Genomic DNA, 7,113 nt, shown 5'->3' with positions numbered 1-7,113 from the left:
TACCTAGAATTATTATTCCCAAGAGGAGAATCACTGGTCCTCTTATAGCTTTCTTACATAGACCTTGAAACATGGATGTATGGATTGCAGATAGCCTTCGACTGGAAAAAAAAAAAAAAAATAGGTGCTTGCTCCAGCAGCACATATAATTTTAAGGAAATTTTTTTCTTGGTAGGTCTTCAAATGTTAATTTTTAAATGATGTGTTTGTATCTTTCTTTCGCTTCAGAACTCAATTTATGAAAAATACTTTAAAAAAAAGAAAGCACTGTCTCTCCCTCTCCCAACATGGAGACCTCAGCAAAAAAGAAGAATAAGAAGGGGAAAACTATCTCCCTAACAGACTTTCTGGCTGAGGATGGAGGGACTGGGGGAGGAAGCACCTATGTCCCCAAACCAGTCAGCTGGGCTGATGAAACAGATGACCTGGAAGGAGATGTCTCAACCACTTGGCACAGTAATGATGACGCCGTGTACAGGGCACCTCCAATTGACCGTTCTGTCCTGCCCACTGCTCCACGGGCTGCTCGGGAACCCAATATCCACCGCAGCCGTCTTCCGAAATCGCCACCCTATACTGCTTTTCTAGGGAACCTGCCCTATGATGTGACAGGAGAATCCATTAAGGAATTCTTTAGAGGACTAAATAGCAGCGCAGTGCGTTTACCTCGTGAGCCCAGCAATCCAGGGAGGTTGAAATGTTTGGGTTATGCTGAGTTTGAGGACCTGGATTCTTTGCTCAGTGCCCTGAGCCTCAACGAAGAGTCTCTAGGTAACAGGAGAATTCGAGTGGACGTTGCTGATCAAGCACAGGTTAAAGACAGGGATGATCGTTCTTTTGGCCCAGACAGAAATCGGGATTCTGACAAAACAGATACAGACTGGAGGGCGCGTCCTGCCACAGACAGCTTCGATGACTACCCGCCAAGGAGAGGTGATGATAGCTTTGGAGACAAGCATCGAGATCGTTATGATTCAGACCGATACCGCGATGGGTATCGGGACGGGTATCGTGATGGCCCACGCCGAGATACGGATCGATACGGGGGCCGGATCGCTATGATGACTGAGGCAGCAGAGACCACGACAGAGGCTACGATTCCAGGGTAGGCAGTGGCAGAAGAGCATTTGGTAGTGGGTACCGTAGGGATGGTTGCTACAGAGGAGGCGGGGACCGCTATGAAGGCAGATATGACAGACGAGACCATCGGTCATGGAGCTCCAGAGATGATTACTCTCGGGATGACTATAGGCGTGATGCTAGAGGTCCCCCCCAAAGACCCAAACGGAATCTAAAGCCTCGGGGTACTCCTAAGGAAGAGGATTCCTCTGCTAGCACCTCCCAGTCCAGTCGAGCGGCCTCTATCTTTGGAGGGGCACGAGAACGGTCCAGACAGAAAGTGAGTCATCGCAGACTGGGGCCTCGACCACATCTGGCAGAAATGCACGGAGGAGAGAGAGTGAAAAGTCTCTAGAAAATGAAGTACCCAGTAAGGAGGAAGACTGTCACTCTCCAACTTCTAAGCCTTCCAAATCCGAACAGCCTCTGAAGGTAATGCGAGCCCCTCCACCAAAGGAGAATGCTTGGGTGAAGCGAAGTTCCAACCCTCCTGCTCGATCCCAGGGCTCAGACACAGAGCAGCCATCCCCTACCAGTGGTGGGGGGAAAGTAGTTCCAACTCAACCACCTGAGGAAGGACCAGCAAGGAGAGCAGATGAAAACAAAGTAGATGGGGTGAGTGTCCCAAAAGGCCAAAGTGGGAACTCCAGCCGTGGCCCACGAGACGGAGGGAACAAGGACCACTGGAAGGAGTCAGATAGGAAAGATGTCAAAAAGGATCAAGACTCCCGATCTGCACCTGAGCCAAAGAAACCTGAAGAAAATCCAGCTTCCAAGTTCAGTTCTGCAAGCAAGTATGCTGCTCTCTCTGTTGATGGCGAAGATGAGAACCAGGGAGACGATTACACGGAATAGACCTCTGCATTCTGTGCTTTCTCCTAGTCTCTCCACCCTGAAACATTCGAGAGCAAATCAAACCTCTATCCAGACAAGACAATAAAACTCACCATCTCCTGGAAAAAAGAAAAAAAAAAAAAAAAAAAAAAAAAAGCACTTTTATAAACTCATAAAATTATATAGATTATCTACTTTGTATTGCCCAGGTTTTTTTGTTTGTTTGTTTTTTTGTTTTAATTTATTTATTTGACAGCGCAAGAGAACACAAGTAGGCAGAGAGGCAGGCAGAGAGAGAGAGCGGAAACAGGCTTCTCGCTGAGCAGGGAGCCTGATGTGCAGCTCTCGATCCCAGGACCCTGAGATCGTGACTTGAGCAGGAGGCAGAGGCTTAACCCACTGAGTCACCCAGGCACCCCTTGCCCAAGTTTTTGATAGACTTGTTTAGTTCTTAATTTTACTTTGTCTTAGTAGACTTGTGCTGATATTGCCATCTGATATAATTGTAGCATTATTAACATTTTGCATCAAACAAAAATGCATCCAGGCCAAGATAAAGAGAAATTTTATTTAAGAAGACTAATACTAATAGTGAGAAATGTTCAAAGCTCAGAAATCCTCAAGTGTATGAAAATCAGACTGAAAAAGTCTTTTCTTTTATGGAGGTAACCAAAGTTTAGCAGAAACTTTAAAGAATAAGTTGGACAAGCAAGGGGGGATGAGTAAAAAAGCATAACAGGAAATGTGTCTGAGGAATCCCCTGACTTGGGGATCAACTGCTGAAAAGGACATATTCTCCATCTCAGCATTTTTTTTAAAGATTTTATTTATTTATTTATTTGTCAGAGAGAGAGAGTGAGTGGGGGCAATGGTAGGCAGAGGCAGAGTTGGAGAAGCAGGGTCCCTGCCAAACAAGGAGCTGGATGCTAGACTCCATCCCAAGACCCTGGGATCATGACCTGAGCCAAAGGGAGATGATTAACCAAATGAGCCACCCAGGCATCCCTGCATTTTAGTCTTGCCCAGGGCTGGGGACAAGCCATATTTCAGGGACCTGTGAGAAGAGAGAAGCCTGAATAAAGTTTTGTCGAGACAAAGCAGAGGGTAAAAAATGGGCAATTGTGAATACTTGGAGCTATAATGCTATATGGTACAGGTGTGCATGTGTGTGTTGGGGTGGGGGGTTGGTAAGTGAATTAATTGGTAGCCTACTATTTCACTTTGCTGGTTGTAAGCTAATTCAATGAGGGTGTTATACAGTCCTGGTGGCGTAGGAAAGTATTTGGTGTTTGTCGTCTTTCCTGGGTCCTAAAAGCAGACTTCCTAAATACCTTGACATTTCCTTAGTGATAAGAGTGATAGAAGAGTCTTTTGTCCTAAGGAGGTAACTCTTGTTGAGTAGACCCCTAGATGGTCCATTTAGGATGGGGCTTGTCACCAGAAAGACCACACTGTGATTAAAAGCTTGGAAATTTTAGCTTCATTTCCCAACCTCTGAGGAGGAAAGAGGGACTGGAGATTGAGTTAATCACCAATGGCCAATTAAATCTCTATACTAATCCCTGAACAACAGGGATTGGAGAGCTCCTAAACTGAAGGACACAAGGCGGGCTGGGACTGTGGCATGCCCAGAGAGTGCAGGGAAGATCTGAGCAACCAACCCTCTCTTCTGTCATCTTGGCTGTTCCTGAGTTGTAGCCTTCACACACACACACACACACACCCCAAATGTAAATAAAGCGTTTTTTTGAGATCTGTGAACCATTCTAGCAAATATTAAACTTGGAGGGGGCGGGGGAAACCTCAAGAATTACAGCCTATAAATCAGAAGTTCTAGTGGCTTGGGACTTGTGACTGATATCTGATGGGAGGCAGTCTTGTGGGATTGAGCCCCTTGAACCTGTGGGATCTGATGTTACCTCTGGGTAAACAGGTCAGAATTGAAGTGATTTGTTAGCATACCCTCCTACTGTCAAAGAAATAGCTGGTGTGAGAAAGAAAACCTTTGGACAATAAAAAATCAAGAATTCAGTCCATATTAAAGTTAGACAATTTAGGGGTACCTGGGTGGTTCAGTTGGTTAAGCATCTGCCTTTGGCTCAAGTCATGATCCCAAGGTCCTGGGATTGAAACTGGCATCCTGCTCCCTGCTCCCTGCTCAGTGGGGAGGCTGCTTCTCCCTCTCATTTTCCTACTGCTCCCTCTGCTTGTGCGCCCTTGCTCTCTGTCTCTCTCTCCCGGGAGAATAAGTAAATAAAATCTTAAAAGAAAATTAAGTTAGACAGTTTAGCCTTTTCCCATTATAAGCATATCATAAATTCTACTGGTTGTAAGAGGGACTGAATGAAAGAGTGTTTGAAATTGTTTAAAGGAATTCTTACCAGTGAGAAAACACAAAACAAAACAAAACAAAACAAAACTTTAAGCACAAGCCTTACTGATGGACCAGTAGCTTTAAATTTGCATATAAAAAAATTTGCATATGGATGGCAGCATGTTATTTTCACCTTTCAAGTACTTGGAGACTATTACCATATCTTTAGACAACTGATACTTATCTAAACAATGCATTTTCAGTTCCTGCAATCTTTCTTCATAACTCAGTGAATCCATTCCGTTAATTATTTCTGCTCTTCTCAGAACTCTTTGCAGATCCCTGCGTGTGTCTGATATTAAGGTAAATAGAGCAGAAGGAAACAAATCTGGTGTCCTCAGAGTCACAAGCTCCAGGTAATAGAATCATTCTTATCCTTGACTCAGGAAGCCACACTAGTCCATCAGTGGTGATCAGGAGCTTCATGGTTTTCAAATGGGGTGCAGCCCGGCTCTTGGCTCTTGGTAGATGTGGGGCAAAAAGTACCCACTCCTGGGGGCTCGGCTCCACTAATCCATTTGGATTAGGAAAATCCAAATCTTCACGTGCAGTGACACATAGAAGTAGCTGTTGTCTCAGATCAGTCTTAGTAAAGACAGTCTTGTCCATACCCCAAAACCAATTATCCTAACTTCTCTTTTCATGACTATTTTTCTCTCTTTTTTAAATCTAAAGAACTAGGCTCTGGCTCTGCCCTGTAATTTTATGACTGTACCACAAGTCCTTGCACATATTCTCTATTCTTCAATATCTTGGCTTTTTTCCCAAACGAACAAAAACTATGTACCTGCTAAGTACCACACACTGTTATACCTTCTATATATACATAATTTCATTTAATCTCATAACAAAAATATGGTATAGATATTATTTTCCCACTTTTTCAAGAGAAATTAAATGAATTAACAACTGTGATGAACAACTATCTTTATGGTTGTTCTAGATCTGAATTGTCCAACAGAGTAACAACTAGGCACATATGGCTATTTGTTTATTTATGAATTTTTTTAGAGAGAGAGAAAGCAGGGGAAGAGGCAGAGGGAGATGGAGAGTGAATGAGAGAATGTTTTTTTTTTTTTTTTTTTACCATAAACTTTTTTCATTTTATTTATTTTTTCAGTGTAACAGTATTCATTCTTTTTGCACAACACCCAGTGCTCCATGCAAAACGTGCCCTCCCCATTACCTACCACCTGTTCCCCCAACCTCCCACCCCTGACCCTTCAAAACCCTCAGGTTGCCCCAACCTCCCACCCCTGACCCTTCAAAGCCCTCAGGTTGTTTTTCAGAGTCCATAGTCTCTTATGGTTCGCCTCCCCTCCCCAATGTCCATAGCCCGCTCCCCCTCCCCCAATCCCACCTCCCCCCAGCAACCCCCAGTTTGTTTTGTGAGATTAAGAGTCATTTATGGTTTGTCTCCCTCCCAATCCCATCTTGTTTCATTTACTCTTCTCCTATCCCCCTACCCCCCCATGTTGCTTCTCCATGTCCTCATATCAGGGAGATTCTTAAGCAGACTTTGTGCTCAGCATGGAGCCTGACATAGGGCCTGATCTCAAACCCTAAGATCATTGTTTGAGCTGCAATCAAGAGTAGGATGCTTAACTGACTGAGCTACCCAGGTGCCCCAAAATATCCTACTTTTATAAATATTACCATTTTTTCCTGATTTGTTCACTCCAAATTACTTTCCTTAATCATAAGTTTTAAGCATCCTTACTGAAATGTCGTTCACATATCAAACAATTTACCCACAAATAGTATACAATATCATGTTTTTTAATATGTTCAGAGTTGTGTAACCTTGACTGCAATTTAATTTAGAACATTTATCCAATCCAAAGAAAACTCTTAGATCTTTTATTAGGTATTCCCCCTGTATACCCCATACACCCTCAGACAACAATCTACACCCTCTCTATAGACTTGTCTATTCTGCATTTCATATAAATGGAATAATATAATATGTTGTCTTTGTGAGGGGTTTCTTTCTCCTATAAAATTTTCAAGTTTTATTCATGTTGTAGCATGTAATAGTAGTAATTCCTTTGTAACAGTATTTAATAATTATCTGTCATCAATATTACTTATCCAATCATCAGCTGATGGGCATTTATTGTTCCGCTTTTTGGTTATTATTATTATCATTATTATTTTATTTTTAAGTTATTAAAAATATTGTCTTTATTTGTTACAGAGAAAGAGAGAGAGAGAAAGAGAACATAAGCAGGGGGAGCAACAGGCAAAGGGAGAAGCACGCTTCCCACCGAGCAAGGAGCCTGATGTGGGACCAGATCCCAAGACCCTGGGATCATGACCTGAGCCAAAGGTAGATGATTAATCAACTGTGCCACCCAGGTGTTTTGTTATTATTAATAATGCCATCATGAACAGTTGTATGCAAGTTTTGGGGTTTTTCAGGGAAATGCTTTATTTCCTTTTAAAATTTACATATTTATCTTCCTACCACTCTCTTAACTAGTGTAACTATGTAGTTAGGATATCCTCCAACTTTGTTTTTTTGTTTGTTTGTTTGTTTTGGTTTTTTAAATTGATTCTTCTACATTTGCATATGAATTCAGGATTAGCCTGTCAATTTGTACACACACACAGACACACACACACACACACACACACACACACACACATCTAGTGCTTGGGTTCTAATCGGAACTGTGTTGAATCTATAGACCATTTTTGGTTTCTGTGGGTTTTTTGTTGTTGTTGTTGCTGTTAAAAGTTTATTTATTTATTTAGTAGTCTTCAAGCGACTCCCCACTGAGTGG

General features: G+C 42.5%; 1 pseudogene; it reads left to right on the top strand.

Moving 5' to 3' along the window:
- Positions 1 to 287: 287 nt before the first annotated feature.
- LOC123940349 lies at positions 288 to 1,992 on the top strand (annotated as a pseudogene).
- Positions 1,993 to 7,113: the final 5,121 nt, after the last annotated feature.

Source organism: Meles meles, chromosome 4 (genome assembly GCF_922984935.1).
Source record: "Meles meles chromosome 4, mMelMel3.1 paternal haplotype, whole genome shotgun sequence".
Taxonomy (NCBI): Eukaryota; Metazoa; Chordata; class Mammalia; order Carnivora; family Mustelidae; genus Meles; species Meles meles.
Note: the sequence above shows the minus strand (reverse complement) of the source record. Positions and strands in the feature narration are given on the sequence as shown.